At 37.4% G+C, this 25872-nt stretch overlaps 1 pseudogene; it reads right to left on the bottom strand.

Annotated features, from left to right (window-relative positions):
• Positions 1–1223: 1223 nt before the first annotated feature.
• LOC112631022 lies at positions 1224–23673 on the bottom strand (annotated as a pseudogene).
• Positions 23674–25872: the final 2199 nt, after the last annotated feature.

Genomic DNA, 25872 nt, shown 5'->3' with positions numbered 1-25872 from the left:
ACTTCATGACATTGGTCCAGGCATGGATTTTATGGATAAAACCTCAAAAGCACAGACAACAAAAACAAAAATCAACAAATATGATTACATCAAAAAGGCCTCTTTAGAATCAAGAGACAACCTATAGAATGGAAGAAATATTTGCCACCTATACATATGACCAGGGTTTAATACCCAAAATAAGAAACTCAAACAACTCAGTAGCAAACAAACAAACAAACAAACAAAACACCAAATAATTTAAAATGGGCAAAAGAACTTAATAAATACTTCTCAACAAAATAAAATAAGCATGGCCAATGAGTACATAAAAAAAGTTCAATGTCACTAATCCTCAGGAAAATGCAAATCAAAACCATGAGATCTAATTATACACCTGTTATTCATCTAGTATATACTGAACTTTGCCAATAGAACAATTGGCTTTTGGAAAACAGTTCCCCTCACAATTACTTTATCTTGAATATTTTTGTTTAAATAAAAAAACCCAAATAATTTAAAAATTGGCGGCCGGGCGCGGTGGCTCAAGCCTGTAATCCCAGCACTTTGGGAGGCCGAGACGGGCGGATCACAAGGTCAGGAGATCGAGACCATCCTGGCTAACCCGGTGAAACCCCGTCTCTACTAAAAAATACAAAAAACTAGCCGGGCGAGGTGGCGGGCGCCTGTAGTCCCAGCTACTCTGGAGGCTGAGGCAGGAGAATGGCGTGAACCCGGGAGGCGGAGCTTGCAGTGAGCTGAGATCCCGCCACTGCACTCCAGCCTGGGCGACAGAGCGAGACTCCGTCTCAAAAAAAAAAAAAAAAAAAAAAAAATTGGCAAAATGAACCTAATAAATCTCAACAAAACAAAATAAACACAGCCAATGAGTACATTAAAAAAAGTTCAATGTCACTAATCCTCAGGAAAATGCAAATCGAAACCATGAGATCTAACCTTACACCTGTTATTCATCTAGTATATGCTGAACTTTGCCCATAGAATAATTGGCTTTTGGAAAACAGTTCCCCTCACAATTACTTTACCTTGAATATTTTTCTTCTTGTAGTTAAACAACTGATGTTCATCTGTGGTTTTTGTAGTGTACATTGAAATAATGGGCAGAATCTCAGCATGGAAGGAAGAGAAGTTTATCTTTCCTCCTTCTTGCTTCCAGAGCCATCTGCTCAGACTTCCTGAGCTTTCTCATTCATGAGATGGATGTCCTCAATAACCTTCACAATTCAGTGTGTGGTCATTTCAAATTGACACTTCCAGAGTGACACTTCCAGAGTGACACCTGGAAGCATGACATAAAGGGGAAAAAGGCATTTGTCAAATAAAAAATGAAAATGTGGCCAGGCATGCTGACCCACGCCTGTCATCCTAGCACTTTTAGAGGCCAAGGTGGACAGATCACTTGAGCTCAGGAGTTCGAGACCAGCCTGGTCAATATAGGAAGACCCCTGTCTCTACAAAAAATTAGCTGGGCATGGTGGTACACACCTGTGATCCCCGCTACTCAGTAGGCTAAGGTGGGAGGATCACCTGAACCCAGGACGTGGAGTTTGCAGCGAGCCAAGATCACACCACTGCATACCAGCCTGGATGACAGAGTGAGACGCTGCCTCAAAAAATAAATACACGAATAAAAATAAAAACGTAAGGGGAATGAGAAAGGCAGAAACTCGGTTCTAGTTTTGTTACGTGGAACAAACATTCCAGTTTTAGTCAAATATTTGCCACCTTTATAGCAGAATATTTTGTTATGTAAGTTCTATTTTCCCCTTTGATTTATAAGAAACCCTGACAATTAATGAGATGGCAGCTATTAGTATCCTAGATAATTTGCTGAGGGTCTACTAATCCTTTCAATATGGCCAGTGTTCCTGAGTGAAGCAGCAACATGCCTGCTTTTCCCTGGTTTCCCCAACTGAGTAAAATTTCATGAAAGCAATTCCTCACCAACATAAAGAAAGTTCCCTAAGCAAGATAAAGTTTAATCCTTCCAATCCCTTCTTTAGGAGATAATGTGGATTACAGGGAAGTAGTGGGTATGAGTGAGCTAGGAAATTGTTGGGTAATAAAAATAACTTTTTTTTTTCTTTTAGGCAAGGAAGCAATTTATAAAACCAAGATTAAAATAAAGAAATATATGCTGCCATTGCTAAATTCCTGAGAAAAGGCAAAGAGGTTGATGAGATAAAAGTGTAAAACACAGAAACAGGCTGGACTTGGTGGCTCACACCTGTAATCCTAGCACTCTGGGAGACCAAGGCAGGTGGATTGCCTGAGCTCAGGTGTTAGAGACCAACCTGGGCACCCTGGTGATACCCTGAGTCTATTAAAAATACATAAAATTACCTTGGTGTGGTGGTGCGCACCTGTAGTCCCAGCTACTCCAGAGGCTGAGGCATGAGAATCACTTGAACCTGGAGACAGAGGTTGCAGTGAGCTGAGATCGCACCACTGCACTCCAACCTGGGTGACAGATCAAGACTTTGTCTCAAAAAATATAAAAAATTAAAACTAAAAAAAGGACAAGCACAGAAACAAAACAATAAAGAACATTAAGATTTATAATAAAGTTTATGATAAAAGAGTACTAAAAATACTTTTCACCAGAATATATAAAGAAGTCTTACAATTCAACAACAGAAAGACCATCAATTAAAACATGGTCAATGAATCTGATTAGGTATTTTACCAAAGAAGACAGACAGTGGCCGGCTGCAGTAGCTCATGCCTGTAATCCCAGCACTTTGGGAGGCCAAGGTGGGCAGATCACCTGAGGTCGGGAGTTCAAGATCAGCCTGACCAACATAGAGAAACCCCATCTGAACTAAAACTACAAAATTAGCTTGGCATGGTGGCACATGCCGGTAATCCCAGCTACTTGGGAAGCTGAGGCAGGAGAATCGCTTGAACCCGGGAGGCGGAGGTTGTGGTGAGTCAAAGTCACGCCATTGCACTCCAGCCTGGGCAACAAGAGCGAAACTCCATTTCAAAACAAACAAACAAACAAAACAAAGAAGACAGACAAATGGCCATTAACCATCTGAAAAGATGTTCAACATCATTAGTCATTAAGGAAATGCAAATCAAAACCACAATAAGAACACTTCACACCTCTATAATGCCTATAATCAAAAAGACACACACAAAAAAGTATAGGCAAGGATATGGAGAAATTGGAACACTCATACACTCATACACTGCTGGTGGGAATGTAAAATTGGATAGCTGCTTTGAAAAATAGTCTTATAGTTCCTCAAAAGATTAAAACCAGTTGCCCTATGACTCAAAAATTGTACTCCTGGATATTCACCCAAGAGGAACATATGTCCACAATGGAGTTCATAGCAACATCACTCATAATAGTCAAAACTTGTAAACAACCCAATGTCCATCAACTGATAAATAAAATGTGATAAACCTCTACAATAGAATATTACTTAGCAATAAGAAAAAAATAAAGTTACTGGCTGGGCATGATGGCTCACGTCTTTAATCTCAGCACTTTGGGAGGCTGAGGTGAGAGGATTGATTGAGTCCAGGAGTTCAAGACCACCTCAGGCAACATGGCGAAACCCCAGCTCTTCAAAAACTACAAAAAATTTAGCTGGGTCATGGTGGCGCATACCTATGATCCAAACTACTCAGGAAGCTAAGGTGGGAAGATCACTTGAGCCCAGGAGATCAAGGTTACAATGAGCCAAAATCAAGCCACTGCACCCCAGGCTGGGCAATGGAGTGAGGCCTGTCTGAAAAAAATAAAAACTAAAAATTAAAAAAAATTACTGATTCATGCTACCATATAGATAACTCTTAAAAATATTATGTTAGGTGAAATAAGCCAGACACAAAAGGACAAATATCAGGTGATTCCACTTATATGAGGTACCTGCGATAGGCAAATTCATAGAGACAGAAAGCAAAATAGAGGTTACCAGAAGCTAGGGGATGGATGATGGGGATTTATTATTTAATGGGTACAGACAGTCTCTGTTTGGGATGATGAAAAAATTCCACAAGTAAATAGAAGTGATGCTTGCACAGCATTGTAAGTGTACTTAATGCCACTAAGTTGTACATTTTAAAGTGGTTAAAATGGTACATTTTATGTTATGTATATTTTGCCAGAATTTTAAAAAATAATTGACAAAGTTTAGACAATTTTAAAGAGAGCATAAGATTTGCAGTTAACCTAAAAAATTCATGAAAGAACTGCATTTTAAGATTTATTTTAATAAATTTAACCTTTGCAAGCCAATTAATGATATCACCATCTTAACAAACTAAAAAGAAAAACCATATGATTATCTAGTAGATGCAGAAAATTTGACAAAATTCAACATCCACTACCCATTTTTTTAAAAAATATCAGCAAAGTAGGGATACAAGAGATTTTCCTCAACATGTTAAAGGACATCTTTAAGATATCTGCAGCAGGACTTTGTGAGACCAAGGCAGGTGGATTGCTTGAGCTCAGGAGTACTAGAATAGCCTAGGCAACATGGTGAAACCCTGTCTCTACAAAAAATCACAAAAATTATCTGGATGTGGTGGCACACACCTATAGTCCCAGCAACTCAGGAGGCTGAGGTGAGAAGATCCCTTGAGCCTAGGAGGAAGAGGTTGCAGTAAACCAAGATTGTGCCACTGCATTCTGACCTGGATGACAGAGTGAGAACCTGCCTCAAAATAAAATAAAATAAAATAAGTTATTTGCAGCTAACATCCTATGTAATGAGGAAAGTCTGAATGGTTTTCCCTCAGATCAAGAATGAGACAGGAATTTCAGTTCTTCCCTCTTCTATTCAACATTGTACTGGAGGTTCTAGCCACTGTAATCATTTCTGAAAACAGGTGAGTGGCATGTAGGAGAATGAAACTGGATCCTCATTTCTCACCTTATACAAAAATCAACTCAAGATGGATCAAAGACTTAAATCTAAGACCTGAAACTATTAAAATTCTAGAAGATAACATTGGAAAAACTCTTCTAGATATTGGCTTAGGCAAGGATTTCGTGACCAAGAACCCAAAAGCAAATGCAGTAAAAACAAAGATAAATAGCTGGGACTTAATTAAACTAAAGAGCTTTTGCACAGCCAAAGGAACAGTGAGCAGGGTAAACAGACAACCCACAGAGTGAGAGAAAATCTTCACAATCTATACATCTGACAAAAAGCTAATATCCAGAATCTACAACAAACTCAAACAAATTAGCAAGAAAAAAACAAACAATCCGACCAGGCATGGTGGCTCACCCCTCCAATCCCAACACTTTGGGAGGCCAAGGCGGGTGGATCACAAGGTCACAAGATCGAGACCAGCCTGATCAACATGGTGAAACTCCTTCACCACTAAAAATACAAAAATTAGCTGGGCATGGTGGGGCACGCCTGTAATCCCAGCTACTCAGCAGGCTGAGGCAGAAGAATTGCTTGAATCCAGAAAGCAGATGTTGCAGTGAGACAAGATCGTGCCACTGCACTCCAGCCTGGTGACGGAGCAAGACTCCATCAAAAAAAGAAAGAAAGAAAGAGAAAGAGAGAAAGAAAGAAGAAAAAAAAAGATCTCATCAAAAAGTGGGCTAAGGACATGAATAGACAATTCTGAAAAGATGGACAAATGTCCAACAAAGATATGAAAAATGCACAGCGTCACTAATGATCAGGGAAATGCAAATCAAAACCACAATGAGATACCACTTTACTCCTTCAAGAATGCACACAATAAAAAACTAATAGATGTTGGCATGGATATGATGAAAAGGGAACACTTCTACACTGCTAGTGGGAATGTAAACTAGTACAACCACTATGGAAAACAGTGTGGAGATTCCTTAAAGAACTAAAAGTAAAACCATCGTTTGATCCAGCAATCCCATTACTATCTACCCAGAGGAAAAGAAGTCATTACACGAAAAGAGATTTGCACATACCTGTTTATAGCAGCACAGTTTGCAGTTGCAAAAATGTGTCACACACACACACACACAGACACACACACGCTATGGACTACTACTCAGCCACAAAAAGGAATGAATTAATGGCACTCACAGCAACCTAGATAGGATTGGAGACTATTATTCTAAGTGAGGTAACTCAGGAATGGAAAACCAAACATCCTAAGTTTTCACTCATAATTGGGAGCTAAGCTATGAGGATGCAAAGGCATAAGAATGACAAAGTGGTAATCCCGGCACTTTGGGAGGCCGAGACGGGTGCATCACGAAGTCAGGATATCAAGACCATCCTGACTAATATGGTGAAACCCTGTCTCTACTAAAAATACAAAAAATTAGCTGGGCGTGGTGGCACACGCCTGTAGTCCCAACTACTTGGGAGGCTGAGGCAGGAGAATTGTTTGAACCCAGGAGACGGAGGTCTCAGTGAGCTGAGATCACGCCACTGCACTCCAACCTAGGTGACAGAGCGAGACTCTGTCTCAAAAAACAACACAAAAAAAATGACACAGTGAACTTTGGAGACTTTGGGGAAAGAGTGGGAAGGGGGTGAGAGATAGGAGACTACAAATCGGGTTGTGTGTATACTGCTTGGGTGATGGGGGCACCAAAATCTCACAAATCACTGCTAAAGAAATCACTCGTGTAACCAAATACCACCTGTTCCCCCCAAAACCTATAGAAATTAAAAATAAATAAAAATGTTTAAAGGAGAAAGGAAAGGAAAAAGGAAGGGAACTGAAAGACATCCAGATTGGAAAGAAATAAGTAAAACTCTTTTTATTCACAGATACTGTCTTCTAAGCTTCAGCAGCTTTTCTATACTCAACTCAATAAATCCAGAATGCTCAATAAAATTCATTAAAAAGTGACTTAAACTAATAAATGAGTTTTGCAAAGTTGCAAGATAGAAGATCAAGATACAAAATCAAGTGTATTTCTCTACATTAGGAATAAAAATTAAGAAATTGACATTTTTGAAATAATACTATTTATCATAGCATTAAAATATAAAATGCTTATGGGTACATCTGAAAAGCTACGTGAAAGACCTGTACAATTAAAACCAAAAAATATTTCTGAGAAAATTTTTTAAAAAAAACAAAGGAGGCTGGGCGCTGTGGCTCATGCCTGTAATCCCAGCACTTTGGGAGGCCAAGGCAGGTGGATCACGAGGTCAGGAGATCAATACCATCCTGGATAATACGGTGAAACCCCGTCTCTACTAAAAATACAAAAAAATATAAAATTAGCCGGGCATGGTAGTGTGTGCCTGTAGTCCCAGCTGCTGGGAAGGCTGAGGCAGGAGAATGGCGTGAACCCAGGAGGTGGAGTGAAACCTACCCATTATTATTTGGTCTTTGGAAAACTCCAGCTCCTTCATGGTAACCATTTCTTTTCCATCAACAGCTACGTTTAATGCAGCCTGGTTCACAAGATTCTCCAACTCTGCTCCAGAAAAGCCAGTGGTACCTCGAGCTATAATTTCTGGATCAATGGCTAATGTAAAAAGAGAACACAACACTAAAAGTCCAAAACAGGTAAAAGGAAGCTCTTCACAAAGAACTCACATTCTGGCTGGGTGCAGTGGTTCATGCATGTAATCCCAGCACTTTGGGACGCTGAGGCGGGTGGATCAACTGAGGTTAGGAGTTTGAGACCAGCCTGGCCAACATGGTGAAACCCCGTCTCTACTAAAAATACAAAAATTAGCTTACCGTGGTGGTGTGCACCTGTAATGCCAGCTACTTGGGAGGCTGAGGCAGGAGAATCACTTGAACCCTGGAGGCAGAGGTTGCAGTGAGCCGAGATCGCACCGTTGCACTCTAGCCTGGGCAAAAAGAAAGAAACTTTGTCTCAAAACAAAACAAAACAGAAACAAAACAAAACAAAACACAAACGCAAAAAAACAAAAACAAAAAACGTACCTTCTGAGGGAAAAAAGAAAATAGCTAGCTATAGCTATTCTGAGCCATAGTTTAGACATTTTTTCTCTGAATTTCACCTGGAAATACTTACTTTGGACATAAAAGGTGCCCTAATTATAGGAAACATATATAGTTTAATGAATTGATCCAGCTATCTCTGAAACTACTGCAGCTTTAATAATTTCATTTATTACTAAAATGGGTAATACATTTTCATATGTTTTGTTTTATAATTTGCATTCTTCTCTTTTGGACCCATACTGACTATATCATGAGCTACTGTTTCTGAAGCTTTTTCTGTTATTTTGCATTTTACATTCATCTTAGAAAATATGTATATACATATATATTTCCTCAAATATTATCTGTCTGAATACTCTAAAAAAAACCTTTCTTTAGAATCAGGGTTCAAAACAATAGAATCTCCTGGATACACAATAACTAAGGAATGGACTTTTAAATGAACATACTAATGGTAAAAAAGCAGACGATAAAAATGAACTGGTCTTTTAATATTAATACATTTACCCTGAAAGGAGCACACACAGGGTGAGTTGTGTATTACCACTTTATAGAAATGATAATGTTTGTTTCGATAGAATTAGACTTATATTGATCGAACTTTATTTTATTGAGATACCATTTCAAAATTTCTGTTCGACCTTTTACATCTGTCCTTGGAACTGTAACCTGCATGTCAAAACGACCAGGAAGTATTAAGGTACTACAGGAATAATGTAAAAGGAAAATATAAATTAATAAACTGATGATGCTAAAGCTCAGATTCAACAGGACTGACACCCTAATGACATGAGTGGGAAGCCAAGGGCAGCCAGAGAACAGATGGAGTTTTGTACGTAAATATTCAGATAATTCCTTTTAAAACAAGGCTCAAGTAACAGTGTCAATAACCAGAAGGCAGAACAAGGCTCATTTAGATACATGTGTGCACCTCGATAGCCTACCCCTCAGAAACAAAAGCATGGAAGCAGCTCAGTTCAGGAACAAATAATTCCACAAAAAACTATTATGAGAAGCACACATCTAAGTGTGTGGTTAGACTTGTATGGAATGTTAGACTAAGTACAGAATGTTAGACTAGAGTCTTAGGCAGTGACAAACTAGTGATCAAATAAAAATATGAATAACTTGTACAATAAAATTTTTTTCATAGTAACTTTAAACCTAGTTATAATGCTACAGTGAATTTATTTTAAAAATGCTGTCTACATAAAACTTTTGTGACATATAACAAAGAAATATTTTAACAGTTTTATTGAGATGTAATTCATATAACAGAATTTAAAGTGGATACTTCAGTGGTTTTTAATATATTCAGAATTGTACAACCATCAGCACAATCTAATTTTAGAATATTCCCATCCGCACAAAGAAATCCCATATCCAGTGGCAGCCATTCGCCATGCTCCCTAACCTCTGGTAACAGCTAATCTAATTTGTCTCTGTGGATTTGCTTATTCTGGACATTGCCTATAAATGGAATCATATAATGTGATGTTTTGCAATGGACTTCTTTTAGCATAATTTTGTAGCATGTAAACAGCACTTCACAAAAATCTTCTTTTAATACTTACTTATCTAATGCCTCTGGGAAGTTTGTGGCTCCTATTATGATAAGTCCTTCACTGGGTTGACAACTACATAGGAAAATATGTTATATTTTCACTAACATTGAAGCACAGCACACATGTAGAAATGCTCTACACAAAACAGTTTTTTTTTTTTTTTTTTTTTTTTTTTTTGAGACTGGGACTCCCTTTGTGGCCTAAGTTGGAGTGTACCAGTACCTTCATAGCTCACTGTAGCCTCAAATTTCTGGGAAGAAGTGATCCTTCTGCCTCAACCTCTCAAGTAGCTGGAACAACAGGCACATGCCACCATACCTGACTAATTTATTTTTATTTTTTATTTATTTTAAAAAATTTTCTCCTCAATTTCTAGGTACAAGCCACTGACTATTTTCTTTTTTTCTTTTTCTTTTTTGAGATGGAGTCTCTCTCTTGTCACCCAGGCTGGAGTGTAGTGGCGCGATCTCTGCTCACTGCAAGCTCCACCTCCCGGGTTCAACGCCATTCTCCTGCCTCAGCCTCCCGAGTACCTGGGACTACAGGCGTCCGCCACCACGCCCAGCTAATTTTTTTTTTGTATTTTTAGTAAAGACGGGATTTCACTATGTTAGCCAGGATGGTCTCAATCTCCTGACCTCATGATCCACCTGCTAAGAAAAGAGACTGATACCACCAGTCATCTGTGACTACATATCTTCACAATCATCTGGTCTATGTAGGAAAAGATAACCTAATATAAAAAGTTTAGGTGCCTGGTTAATTTTTGAAAACATTACTTTCAAGCATACCAATTCAAATTATTTGCTCCTGGGCTTCCTATGTGGTTTCAAAATGTCTTATATTGACTTTTAAGACACTTCTTTCAAAACAACATCAACTCTTGCTTTTTACATTATAAACATTGAGGTAAGCTTCAAACCTGCCACAACATTAAAAGCTAGTCATAAACTGTGTAGAAACAAGTGTATTTCTTCAAATAGACTACTAGTCTCAGCTTGAATCACTGTTTTTCTATCTTAAGTACAACAACAAATGAAAAAGAATATAAATACCACAAATTAAATGAATTGATATTCAAATATCCAATTAGTAGTGAAAACAATACAATAATGAGAGAAAAAGCTTGTCTTGATTTCTTGCTTGAGGGACTACTCTGTTTCCTATACACATCACATTTTTCATATCTCTAGATATGAAATGCCTTATGGAAATAATTTGCATAAGATCACTTCTACATATATCAAATGCTGGGAGGCATCACCATATTCTAAGACAAAAGGAGACTCAATTACCCATCCATTTCAGCAAGAAGTTGATTTATGGTCTGCCTTAAATATGGATGCATTGAGATTCAATTCTCTTCCCACCAACAGAATCTAATTCCTCAATAAATGTAACACAAGGAACATTCGCATTTCTTCCCCTAAGACAACAAAAAAGATTCAAATAAGCTGAAAGAAGTTAACAGTTTTGAACAAGATAAATATTAAAATTCTATGAAACTGTCAAAAGCCAACAAAAATATTCATTGTAAGAAAATACACAAAAGGAGGTCAATTTTTACTGATTTAAGAATAGTAGCTTCGGGAGGAAAAAAAAAAAAACTATACCAAAGAAAATGATTTAAAATAAAAGCAATTAGGCATTCATTCTTCCTAGATATACAAATATCATATACAATTAGGTTTGAAGCTAATTACTCCCTAATTCCATACTATAAAATTGATGAATAAAATGAAAAAGAAAAAAAAAAAAACTAAGAGATTTGTGGTAGCCTCCAACCTCATTTTGCACTTCCACTAGCTCTTTCGATAATTCATATATTAAGCTATCCAAATCAAGATTCCACAATTGCTATTTTAGCTATCAAAACTAATTAGCATGCAAAGCTAGAGGCCCCAAAAAATAGAAATTAAAAAAAGGAAAAAGAAAAGTAATTATCAAAGAAAGGGGAAGATACACACTTCCCTTAAAATTAACAAAATTTAGTATTGTATGAAAGATACATCAAAATGTACTAAAAAGATTTCTGATACTGCTGACTCCCACACCACAAACATCTCATCAAATTTGGATCTAGAAGCATAATAAAAAGGAACATCAGCTTCTCCTGCTCAGGAAGTGACTTTCCAGTCCCTGGGAGTCCAACTAAAAGAATTCCTAAAAGAAAACAAAACAAGAATGATTCAAAGTATTTTTTAAAAATCCCTCGATATGAACCTATAAAACAAATAGTTATTCATTTATATAATTTTCAGGTTAAGGTCATAACAATAAGCAAGATTTTGAAACACAGTAAACCATACTTGTGTCTGCTATAGGTTCACTTCAGAATCTTGTCCAAAATTAATTTTCCTATATCATGTAAGTATTGTTTACATACCAACAACAGACATGACAGGGAGAACCTTGAGGCAAAAAAATACAAATCCTTTTATCACTAAATAAGTAAGATAAAAATTCAAGTAGAAATAGATTAAAAGACTAAACAATCAAATGCAATTCATGAATCTTGAATTGACAATATGATATTAAGGAAATAGTGTTAATTTTCTTTGGTGGGATAAGATTATTATGTTTATTTAGGACACTGTCCTTATTCTTAGGTGATGTATAATGAAGTCTTTAGAGGTCAAGTAGTTGATGTCTATAGTTTTCTCTCAAATGTTTGGGGGGGAAACACACACATATACAGAAAGCAAATATGACAAAATGTTAACAATTGTTTAGTCTAAGTTGGTAGGATATGGACGTTAATTGTACTGTTCTTTCAAGGTTTTCCATATGTTTGAAAATTTTCATAATATCATAATAATTTTCACATGTTAGAAAAACAGAATTGCCTGATTTGTATGTTTTTGTAAATATACATATTACATTTAAAAAGCAACAAAACTTCTTTACATACATGTTTGCTGCATTTTAACATTAAAAAATTACAGTAAAGAAAGCTCAAGCTCAAAGATAGCTTTATGACTATCCTAGTATTGTCATGTTTCAGTGATACTTAACTGGTTTAAATCATATTAATTTCTGTGGACTACATCTTGGTATCTGAAGATTTTTCTACAAATTTATACTACTCAAATTTTCTACAAATTTAAAATACTCCTTGTGATTAGAAAGAGGAAGAGTGAGGCCGGGTGCAGTGGCTCAGGCCTGTAATCCCAGCACTTAGCGGGGTCGAGGCGGGTGGATCACGAGGTCGGGGGACTGGCTAACATGGTGAAATCCCGTCTCTACTAAAAACACAAAAAATTAGCCAGGGTTGGTGGCGGGCACCTGTACTCCCAGCTACTCAGGAGGCTGAGGCGGGAGAATGGCGTGAATTCGGCAGGGGGAGCTTGCAGTGAGCGGAGATCGTGCCACTGCACTCCAGCCTGGGCGACAGAGCGAGACTCTGTCAAAAAAAAAAAAAAAAAAAAGGAAAGAAAGAAAAGAAAAAAAAGAGGAGGAGAGTAGGTCGGTCACGTGGCTCACGCCTATAATCCCAGCAATTTGGGAAGTCGAGGCTAGTGGATCACCTGAGGTCGAGAGTTCAAGACCAGCCTGACCAACATGGAGAAACCCCGTTTCTTTCTACTGAAAAAAAAAAAAAAATACCCGGGCATGGTGGAGCATGCCTGTAATCCCAGCTACTCGGGAGGCTTGAGGCAGGAGACTCACTTGAATCCGGGAGGGGGAGGTTGCAGTGAGCCGAGATCGCGTCATTGTACTCCAGCCTGGGAAACAAGAACCAAACTGCGTCTCAAAAAAAAAAAAAAAAAAAAAAAAAAAAAGGCGGGGAGGAGTGTAACTATTAATACTTCTGTAGTTTTAAACATTCACTCCGTGATGTGATAGCACTGCTTTAATAAATGTGCCCTAAATTAGCAAAGGTTCCTTGCAGATAATTTCATACACTGCTGTATTCTCACTAGAGATAGGTGGCTGTATAAAAACAAGCATTAAAAAAGGAGTGTCATCCTTTAACTCAGCAACTCCATTTCTAGAAATGTAGTCTAAGGAATAATTAAACATGAAGGCAAAGCCTTGAATTAAGATGATCACCACAGTACTATTTTTAATAGCAAAAGACTGGAAACCAAATAAAAATTGAATATAAATGGTTAAATTGTGATACAACCATAAATTAGAAGGATACTGTGAAGTCATTAAAAACCATGTTAACCATGAGAAAACATCAGACAAAGCCAAACTGAAAACATTCTATAAATAATTAGGCAAGTACTCTTTCAACTATAAAAAGCATGATTAATCCTCTTCTCCCCACTCCCTCACAAAAAGGCTAAGGAATTGTTTCATTAAAACAAACAAACAATAAAAATCTAAATGTTATATGTGATCCTGGATTGGGTCTTCAACTGGGGAAGAAGGTAAGGATCAGGGTAACACTACAACAGATATAGACTATAAATTTCATAATGGTTTTGTAGATATGTTAAATGTCTTTTTTGTGTTGTTGTTTTTTGAGATGGAGTCTCACTCTGTCCCCCAGGCTGGAGTGCAGTGGCTCAGTCTTGGCTCACTGCAACCTCCACTTCCTAGGTTCAAGCAATTCTCTCGCCTCAGCCTCCCGAGTAGCTGGGATTACAGGCACCTGCAACCAAGCCCGGCTAATTTTTTTTTTTTTTTTGTATTTTTAGTAGAGACGGGTTTTCACCATATTGGTCAGGCTGGTTAGAACTCCAATGGCCCCTGGTTCAAGACCAGACTGGTCTTGAACTCCTGACCTCAAGCAATCCATCTGCCTCCACCTCCCAAAATGCTGGGATTATAGGTGTGAGCCACCACACCCAGCTAATGTCCTAATTTTCGTATTACTCTGGAGTTATGTAAAAGAATACACTTAGGGGTGACTATGTTTATAATTTACTCTCAAATAGTTAAAAATTTATTTACTGACAAATAATTTTTATATTTATATATGTGTAAAGAGACAAAGTGAATGATTTTTATAAGGGAGCTAGGTTGAGCGCACTGGCTCATGCCTGCAGTCCTAGTATTTCGGGAGGCCAAAGTGGGTGGATCGCTTGAGCCCAGGAGTTCAAGAGGAGCCTGGGCAATATGGAGTAATCTCATCTTTACAAAAAATACATTAATTAACCGGCATGGTGGTGTGTGCCTGTGGTCCCAGCTACTTGGGAGGGTCACCTGAATTCAGGAGGTCATGGCTATAGTGAGCCATGATTGCATCACTGTACTCAAGCCCGGATCTAAAAAAAAAAGAACTAAATATTAAAAATGTGTGAGTCTAGGTTAAGGATATGAGGAGCAATCTATGTACTATTGTTGTAACTTAAAGTCTGAAATTATATAAAAATTTGCAGTTACAAAAAAAAGGCTGTGGAATTTGTTCAGAATGATCATCCATTTTGTAAAATAGCAATTAAGACTTAAACTTCAATCAGTTAAAATTATATTAGTGATATATTACAGGGTTTTTTTAAACATCAAATCATGGGAAAGAAAAGATATCTTACCTTTCAGAAGTTTACCTCCAAGAACCGTAAATTTTTGTGAATTTTTCAAGAATTCAACAACTTCCTGTAATTCTTGTTTAGCTTCCTCCACCTAAAGTGACACAATTTTTCAAATAACTTTAGATAATGGATACATTTGGTTAGATTATCAAGGCTTCCCTTTTGAAAATCATAAATTTAATTTGGATATGGAATTAACCTGGCCTTCTTTATTTCAGTGAAGGAAGGATACAAAAATGGCCCCTTATAAAACACACAAAGGGTTTTCCCCTGACCATTATTTCCAGTTATGCAAAATCTCCTTACTATCCCCAAAAAATCATTCTGAATTTTCGTTTTCTCAGTGAGAAAACAAAAGTCAAATACGTTGGGCATAGTTAAAAATAAACTACCTAATGAGGAGCAGACTTAAACATGAAACATATCTTTAAGCCAAAGGGCATTCCAAAAATGTACAATTATTGTCATGATTCACTTATTATTTCAAGAAAAAGTCCCAGACGTATTTCCAGGAAATATTATACTTATTAAAGAGCAAAGTTATGTTTTTTTTGTTAGACTTGGAATGGTCTTTGAAAGTTATTCTGATTAAACCATTAATTAAAAATTTACTAATGTTGCCGGGCGTGGTGGCTCACGACTGTAATCCCAACACTTCGGGAGGCTGAGGTGGGTAGATCACGAGGTCAGAAGTTCAAGATCAGCCTGGCCAAGATGCAGAAACCCCGTCTCTACTAAAAATACCAAAAAAAAAAAAAAAAAAAAAATTAGCTGGGCTTGGTGGTGGGCACCTGTAATCCCAGCTACTGAGGATGCTAAGGTAGAGAATTGCTTGAACCCTGGCGGTGGAGGTTGCAGTGCGCCAAGATCACGCCACTGCACTCCAGTCTGGGTGACAAAGTGAGACACCATCTCAAAAAAAAAAAAAAAAATTACTAACATTTTAATCAAGTTAATGGTTAAAAATAAAGCATTTTCTTTTCACAGTGTGTGTGTGTGTGTGTGTGTGTATGTGTGTGTGTGTGTATATATATATATGAAAGCTTTGCCCACTCCTAGGTCCAGAAGTGTGTACATATGTTCACCAAGAGATGTGTACAAGAATATTCACACCAGCTCTATTTGAGCCAAAAACTAGAAATAACCCGAATGTCCACCTAAAGTAGTATAATTGCACAGTGTTGTGGTATTTGTATAATGGAATACTATGCAATAAGGATAAATAAACCACAGCTCAAATAACTGATGGATCTCACAAACATCATGTTGAATAAAAGAAGCCTCAGTCAGGTGTGGTGGCTCATATCTGTAATCCCAGCACTTTGGGAGGCTGAGGTAGGCAGATCATGAGGTCAGAAGTTTGAGACCAGCCTTGCCAACATGGTGAAACCCTGCCTCTACTAAAGGTACAAAAATTAACCAGGCTTGGTGGCAGGCACCTGTAATCCCAGCTACCTGGGGGACTGAGGCAGGAGAATCGCTTGAACCCAAGAGGTGGAGGTTGCAATGAGCCAAGATTGCGCCACTGCACTCCAGCCTAGGTGACAGGGCAAGACTCTATCCAAAAAAAAAAAAAAGCGTCATACAAAAGAAGATATTCTATATGGATTACATTTATCAAAATCCAAAAACAGGCAAAATTCATGTGTGGTATTAGATAGGAAAGTGTCCCTAGGTAGGGAAGACGGTAACCAGAAGGAGGCATCAGGGAGGTTCTGGGCTTCTGATAATGCTCTGTTTCTTGAGCTGGATACCTATAACACAGACACTTTTTGAAAATTTATGCACCTTGGTGTGAATTTGTTAAACTTCAATGAGATTTATGGTCAAAAAAAAAAAAAAAAAGACTTGGCTGGTTTATTAAAAGACAACTTGAAAGATAATATCCATGTGCTAAAAGAAGACTAAAATACATTTGGTCAAAATAATAGATACAATGCCAATTTTAAGTTGTAGGGATAAAGGAGAAGAGATTAAACATAATTTACTATTCAAATAAACTATATTATCTCCCCAAATTCTGCGGCAAGAGAATTCTCACTTGAGGAATGTAAGATCTATCAAGGAAAATAGTTAATGGGATCAAGGTAACGAATCAAGTTATTAAAAGCCCTTATTAATATTTAAGGCTATATATACAAGTATGCCTATATATTCAGAAATTCTAGGCAAGGAAACGATATTCCTATACAAGCTCTTTGATATTTGGTAAAAATTTGAACACAGGAACTACGTAATGGCAAAGCTGTTCTGATAAATGCTATTGAATTTGCTCTATATAAATTTAGGTCTTATGACAATTATAAAATTAATTCATTTTAGCATGGAAAACTTTGTAGGATCTATCTTAATTGTGATGTCTACTTTCATTATGCTTAGTCATCAGCATGGTTTTAGTTTAGTGCTCAGAAATCCCCACATTCCAGGACAAGCGTGGTGGCTCATGCCTATTACCCCAGAACTTTCTGAGGCTGAGACGGAAGGTTTGCCTGAGCTCGGGAGTTTAAGACCAGCCTGGACAACAAAGTGAGACTCTGTCTCTACAAAAAAAAAAAAAAAAAAAAAAGGAAAAAATCAGCTGGGCCCGATGCCTCTCACACCTATAATCCCAGCACTTTAGGAGGAAAAGATGGGTGGATCACTTGAACTCAGGAGATCAAAACCAACCTGGGCAACACAGCTAAATCCCAACTCTACAAAAAAAGTACAAAAATTAGCCAGGCGTAGGGGCACACATCTGAAATCACAGTCACCTGGGAGGCTGAGGCAGGAGGATGGCTTGAGTCCAGGAGTAGAAGTGAGCTAAGATCACACCACTGCACTTCACCCTGGGTGACAGAGCCAGACACTGTCTAAAAAGAATAATAAAATTGAATTAAAAAATTAGCCAGGTGTGGTGATGCATGCCTGCGACCTCAGCTATAAGGGAGGCTAAGGCAGCAGTCTCACTTGAGTCCAGAAGGTCGAAGCTGCAGTGAGCCAAGATCACGCCATTACACTCCAGCCTGGGCCACAGAGCGAGACACTGTCTCAAAAAAGAAAAAAATTATCTCATTCCAAAAGAAGTGTGGTATATTCAGTAAATAAGTATATACATTACAGGCAGAAAATAACAATGCCCTATCTGACCACAGCCTTAATACAGGCTCAATTTAGAAAAGGCATGCAGACCTCAAACACAATGAGAAGAGCCCTCCACACTGATGATTGAAGGTTTCAAATAATCACTGCACCAACCTCTTCCTCAATTGTTCCCTTTATACAATTCCAACAGGGTTCATAACCATTTAAACTGGAAAGGAAAGGAAATAACTGCTTGGTGTAAAACTATCATAATGATTCCCAATTCCTTATTCCCCAATAGTCTAGGTTGAAAAAAACATGAGACACAAGTATGTAAAGAGGAAAAGCAGAAATAATAACATAACCAGTCTCTTCAGAGTTGGAAGAGTCCTCAGATCACGTACTTCAAATCCCTCCTGCAGGAAGAATTTCTTCCGAAACTTTCCTGAAAGATAATTACCCAGCCACTAGAGATCTCAGAAATCAAATATAATAGAGCAGATGTAACGGCAAAGCACAGAGAAGAGCACGGTGTGGGACTAAAGTTCTGGAATTTATATGTGGAAGAGATAAAAGAAATAGAAAATCAGTCGAAAAAAACATTTTGACTTGTATTAATGTAAATTCATGATCCCAAATTTCAAGTGAGCCCAACAGCTTTATTTCCCATTTCCATTCGTTCTCCTATTCCTACACAATTTACTTCTTCCGTAAATCACTCATTCCTCCTCTCGCAACCGTATTCTTTCTTCTCGTTACCTTGATTCTGTCAATTTCCACAACCCCCACCTACTAGTTTACCGACATTCCAACTTTATTTTGTACTATGAGATAAATTATCTGCGCTTCTCTGTCAAAAAAAAAATCCAAGAATTGTTTGTAATCCTCTATTCCATCTCAATTCTTTTTACCTCTTGTAAACCCACTGCAGTCGGAATTTAACCCCTGCAACTCCATTAAAATTGCTCTTTATCAGGTACACCAGTGACCTACTGCTAAATCAAATGGTCAGTTCTCACTTGGCCCATCAATAGCATTTCACATCGCTGATCACTCCCCTCATCATAGAAATATTTTCTTCTAGGATACCTTTGTCACTTAACACTAGCAGCTCCTTCTTAGTCTTGGTTCCTGGCTTCTTCTCTCAGTCTTATGAACCTTCAAGTGTTCTATAGCTCAGTATTTAGACTCTCTTCTGGTTACACTTACTCCCTGGGTAATCTCATCTAAACATGTGTACTTAACATATATGTAAATATATGTTAAATTAAACATGTTATATGTAAACTTATGTTATATGTTATATATAAACAACATATATAAGTATATGTTAAATTAAACATGTTATATATAAACATATTATATATGTTATATGTAATATGTTAAATATAAATATAACATATATAAATATATATATAAATGTAATCTCATATTTTTAATTCTAGCTTAGACCTATCCCATACCTCCCAAGTGGTATATCCAAGTTACTCAACCTTTCATTTGTATCTCTCACACCCAACATACCTAAAACTAAATTTCCAACCTTTGTCCCCCAAATCTGCTCCACTCACAGCCTTTTAAATCCTCAATAAAGGCCAGGCGCAGTGCTCACAGCTGTAATCCCAGCACTTTGGGAGGCTGAGATGGGCGGATCACGAGGTCAGGAGTTTGAGATCAGCTTGGCCAACATGGTGAAACCCCATCTCTACTAAAAATACAAAAATTAGCCAGGCATGGTGGCAGGCGCCTGTAATCCCAGCTACTCAAGAGGCTGAGGCAAGATAATCGCTTGAACCTGGGAGGCAGAGGTTACAGTGAGCCGAGATTGTGCCACTGCATTCCAGCCTGGGTGACAGGGCAAGACTCTATCTCAAAAAAAAAAAAAATTCTATTGGTTTTACTTTCAAAAATGAACAAATCAGATACTCTAATACCTCAGAACCTTTGCTCAATCTGTTCCTTTGGCCAGAAATGTTCTTGTCTCAGATAAATGCAGTTTATTCCATCTTCTCCTTCAGATTTTCTCTCAAATGTCACCTTGTCTATCAATCACACCCTGAACATTACATTTAAAACTATAATCTTTCTCCCAGAGCTCCTATTCCTCTTTACCCTGCTCTATTTTTTCCTCCATACATTTTTATTACCTTTTAACATACTCTACTAAATTCTTATATGACATATCAGTGTCCAGTTCCTGCTTTTAGAATTTAAACTCTATGAAGGCAAAGATTATTCTATTCCAGCAGCTAAAATAGGGTCTAGCACTTAATAGATACTATTAAATATTTAGGCCAGGTGTGGTGGCTCACACTTGTAAACCCAACACTTTGGGAGGTCGAGGTGGGTGGATCATGAGATCAGGAGATCGAGACCAACCTGGCTAACATGGTGAAGTCCTGTCTCTACTAAAAATACAAAAAATTAGCCAGGCGTGGTGGCGGGTGCTTGTAGTCCCCGTACTCAGGAGGCTGAGGCAGGAGAATGGCGTAAACCCGGGAGGCGGAGGTTGCAGTGAACCAAGATCACACCACTGCACTCCAGCCTGGGCGACAGAGCGAGACTCCATCCCCTCCCCCCAAAAAAAGCCGTTAAGTATTTAACAAATTAATTGACTATAAACTAGGATTTATACATTCCATTCATTCAAGAAATACACATTGTCGGCTGGGCACGGTGGCTCACGTCTGTAATCCCAGCACTTCAGGAGGCTACTGGAGTTAGAAAAATCAATAAGAGGCATAGGTAAAGAAGGACTATTTATTAACTATCTACTATGTGCCAAGCACACACATTATTTGTCAGAATCTAAAGTAATTTCCTCAAGGTTACATAGCTAATAAGTAGAAAAATGAATTTCAAACGTTAGTCAACTTGACTCTGAAGTCCACATTCACTCCACTATACCAGGCTGCTCCTTCATAAATTATACTAATCTGTGTCGTAAAGCAAGATTTGATACTTGGGTATTATTATTTATCCCAAAATACAAATGTTTCTAATACTTTGGGATACAATTTTACCTATTCCAGAATACATTGTAGAATCAAATATCGACTTTGTCAGAGTATCAATTAGAGAATTAATGCAGAAGGCAAGGCAATCTTCTTAACTTACACCTTTAACATGTTCGAAGGTGACATTTTTCATCTGGACAGGATCTACTGCAGAATCAAGCCCCATTGTTGTCCAGAAGCGGACTAAAGGGAAGAAAAGAAATGTTTATATTTGATAGGTTAATAATATTCCAATCACTTTACTTCTTAGATGTAAGAAAGCAAAGCCTAGAAAAATTAAATATCTAAGAGAACTAACTTCACATGTCAAATCAGAATGAGAAATAGAAACTAGGTCTCCTGGATTTCTAAACTATTTTCAAAGAGTAAGCGATTCACATTAAGAAGACATATTTCAGTTGCTCTGCCTATGGAGTAGCCATTCTTTTATTCCTTTACTTTCTTAATAAACTTGAAAAAATTAAAATTAAAAAATAATAAGACATATTTGTACTTTCCAGTTAATAAAATCAAAAATTATTTTCCACTTCTCATTGTAGTATCTAATGATAGAAATCTTAAATCAGCATTTCTCAATATTTGGTGTGAATAAAACTCACTTGAGAAATATGTTAAAATGCAGGTTCTCAGGCCACAGCACAGAACTATGTTTGGAAATTTGAGAAAGGGCCCAGCAGAATTTGCATTTTTAACAAAAACTTTGATTATTCTGATATAACTGGTCACAGATCTACACTTTGAAATATATTGCCTTAAAGTTAGCAGAAAATACTGACACACATTAATAAGAAACTGAAGTTTAACACATTATTACACTTTTCATGTAGTCTTCTTCCTCTGAAAACTGTTATTACTTGCCCTCAAATGGCCTATCAGTTATGACATCATTAAGTACAACCAAGACAGAACAAGTCTGATAGGACAGGAAAATATTTGAGATCAGTTTTGGAGAACTATAACAAGGATTTCTTAAATCTTTCCCACTCATGTAGAAACTTCCAAACTAGAGCAGTTATAAATGAGTAAATTGAGCAAATTCTAATTTCCTCAAAAGAAGCCCAAAAATACTTTTAAAATAGGCTGAAAAATGAGTTGGCAAAATACAGGGTTAAGAAGAAATCCTTAATAAATCAAGAACACGGAAGCTGGGAGAGCAAATTTAAAATAGTAATTCTAGAATGAACACTAATAGTTTTAGCCCACTAAAGTATTTTTTAAAGAATCTGTACATATCCTTAATAATAAAGAGAATAGAGAAGACAGGGTGAAAACTGCATGGTGGTTGAAAAGGTAATTGGAACCACTTAAGTCTGACACTATTACTTCATTTCAGATAAGCAAACTATAAAAAAGGGAAACATTTAATGTGATTTTATTAGTTTATCTTTGAAATAGAAGGCTTGTATTGCTTGTATCAGCTTGTTTTGCTATTATAAAATTCTTCCAAGTAATTTTTAAATTAATTAAATAATTAATTTTCCTTTCACCTTGATGATCAGGATAATTTTTAAATTTTATAACTGGACAGGTATCATTTCCAAAAATCTGGAAAACTAATCACTACTAGGAATGAAAGCCTAGCTTCTAGAACTATAAACATTAATGTGTTCTTTCTTTAAGGCTTAGATTAAGCATTAAAAAGAATCACGTATTTAAAGGAATAAGAAGCTAATACGTTAGATTAATAAGAAAACTTTTAACAGATAAAAATGGTTTTTTTAAAAGTCCATAAATGCTGAATAGCAGCAGAATGAAGAGAATCAGACAGGTTCATCTTAGGGAATCTAGGGGAGAAAGAAAAAGCCTTACATTAAATAACATTAATGAAATATGACAGCTCAATGAAATTCAAATATTAGGTTATTGTTGATAATCACATTTCATCACATGCAATTTTGGAATCTGGCATTCTTTTTCATAACTGCTATGATTTCCTGTAAGTACCCTATTATCAGAAACTTCATTAAAGCTGAGCATTGTGGCTCATGCCTATAATCCCAGCACTTTAAGAGGTCAAGGCAGGAGGATCACTTGAGCCCTGGAGTTCAAGACCAGCCTGGACAACATGGCAAGATTCCATCTCTACAAAAATTAGCTGGATGTGGTGGCATACGCGTGTGGTCCTAGCTAGTCAGGAGGCTGAGGTGAGAGGGTCACTTGAGCCCAGAAAGTTAAGGCTGCAATGAGCCGTGATTACACCACTGCACTCTGGCTTGGGCGATGAAGCAAGACTGTGTCTCAAAAACAAACAAACAACAACGATGACAACAAAAACACACACACACACAGAGAAACAAAAAACAAAGAAACAAAAACCTTTATTAAGCCACTCACACTTCCTGTTCTTCAATTTGGTTTTTCTCTTGAGAAAGGGAAACCATCAGTAGAATCTCCATTTCTACATAAAATTACAAATATAGTGGAATTCAATCAGTAGAAAGATGGATGGTCTTAGAAAGTTACTTAAAACTTCAATGTAGGATTATGACTTCCTTTCAGTTATTCTTCTCAAACATGAATGGTTTCAAATCAACTTATCATTGGTTTTTTTTTTGAGAGTGCTTGAGCTTTCTGAAAAGCTTCTGCAAACCCAGTTTTCAATGCATCTTGGTGAGCTTCAGGAATGTTTTTGGTTTTCATGAGTTTGTCCAAACTCTCAACATCTGATCCTCTGTCCTGCAAAAGAAACCCCTGAATACACGAACAACACATCAATACTGGTTAACAACACGGTGACACTCCCCAGCAATATTGTGACCACTCAAAAAAATTCACTAAAATTCCATACTTTTTACTGTCAATGTGAAGAAACAGATTAAGACTCAACAACGAATTAATCAATAACTCGGAAACTAACACTAGATCCTATTCCTGCATTAATCAATTAATAGTATCAAGAAAGTGGCATTATTCTCTGCAAGAATACTATACTGCAAATAGGTCACATATTATCTTAGGGTTTGATTGGCTTAATGTTCACATCACCTTATCTCTGCTAGAGGAAAAATTTCATTAATTTACTAAATGTCTACTAAGCACCATTCACATACTTGGCCTTATATAAGTTCTGAAGATGTGGCCAGGCGTGGTGGCTCACACCTGTAATCCCAGCACTCTGGGAGGCCAAGGTGGGCAGATCACAAGGTCAGGAGATCGAGATCATCCTGGGTAACATGGTGAAATCCTGTCTCTACTAAAAATACAAAAAATTAGCTGGGCGTGGTGGTTGGTGCCTGTAGCCCCAGCTACTCAGGAGGCTGAGGTAGGAGAATGACATGAACCCAGGAGGCAGAGCTTGCAGTGAGCTGAGATTGAGCCACTGCCACTCTAGCCTGGGAGACGGCGCAAGACTCTGTCTCAAAAAAGAAAAAAAAAAAGTTTTGAATATGTAAAGATAAATAAACCACTGGTCTTTAAGTTTTCAGTCTAGTGAAGAAACATATGTAAACAGCTGGGTTTCGTAAATCATTTTGATACCATATTAGAAGTATTATGTATGGTGGTAAATAAATGCTACCTCAGGAAGACAGGAAAGACCTTACAGAGCATAGGACATCTGAAACACCACTATACAAATTCTACTATATTTGTAACTTAATCGACGTAGAAATGGAGATTCTGCTGATGGTTTTCCTTTCTCAAGAGAGAAAATAAACATCATGAACAATCTGACAGGGGTATGAAACAATTAGCCTCCAGTGCTCAAGAACTACCAGCAATCTTATGTAAGACTTCAATGCCAAGAGAGGAGCAGGAAACGGAGGGGCATATCAAATGGTGAGAAGAGAAACAAGGCAGGTAGAGACCAAATAATGAAATTCCCAGCGTATCAGGTGGAGGTAAGAAATAAAGCAAAGTAATGTAACTAGATCATCATTTTAGAAGGACTGATAGGTGGCACTCAATGCAGCAAGACTAGAGGCAAGGAGACTAAACAAGTATTAGAGTAATTTAGGCAACAAATGGTTATAGGGTATCTATGGCAGTGGGACAGATTTAAGAAAGATTTAGGAGGTTGGGTCAACAGGACTTCAGTGGTTAATGGATGTGGGAGGTGAGGCAAGATGAACAAATGTAGGTTGACAGCCAGGTTTTTAGCTTGGGTGAATGCTGCTCATTAATGCAGAGAACACCTAAACAGGTCTAGGTTTGTGGGAAAAAAATATAGTAAGTGGAGAGGTAAGTCTGGTGCCCAGAAGAGTTAGAGGTATAATGATGACACAGGTTACTAATCCCTTATTATTAGTGGAAAGAAGGAAAAAATCTATCAGCCAACAAAAGAAATCAGATATTGAAGCTCCTCATTTTTTGTTTGTTTGTTTGTTTGTTGTGGTTTTTTTTTTTTTGAGACGGAGTCTCACTCTGTCACCAGGCTGGAGGGCAGTGGTACAATCTTGGCTCACTGCAACCTCTGCCTTCTGGGTTCAAGTGATTCTCCTGCTTCAGTCTCCCACCTAGCTGGGACTACAGGCATCTGCCACCATACCTGGCTAATTTTTTGTATTTTTAGTAGAGACAAGGTTTCATCATATTGGCCAGGATGGTCTCGATCTCTTGACCTCGTGATCTGCCCGCCTTGGCCTCTCAAAGTGCTGAGATTACAGGCACCAGCCACCGCACCTGGCCAAATTAAACAAATTTAAGTTGCACACCTCCTGACCAAAAAAGATTTTCAAAAGATGTTTATCTAAGAAATTAGATGCTTACTTCATTAAGACTTCTCAAAAGTTTTATTGGATCTGCTGCAAATTAGTTTAAATTTAAAAAGCAATTGAATGAAGTATATAAAATAACTTAAAGTTGTGTTCCCATAGATAAAGGCAATTTTTTTTTAAAGTT

Source organism: Theropithecus gelada, chromosome 9 (assembly GCF_003255815.1).
Source record: "Theropithecus gelada isolate Dixy chromosome 9, Tgel_1.0, whole genome shotgun sequence".
Classification (NCBI taxonomy): Eukaryota; Metazoa; Chordata; class Mammalia; order Primates; family Cercopithecidae; genus Theropithecus; species Theropithecus gelada.
This window is presented reverse-complemented; position numbering and strand designations above follow the sequence as displayed.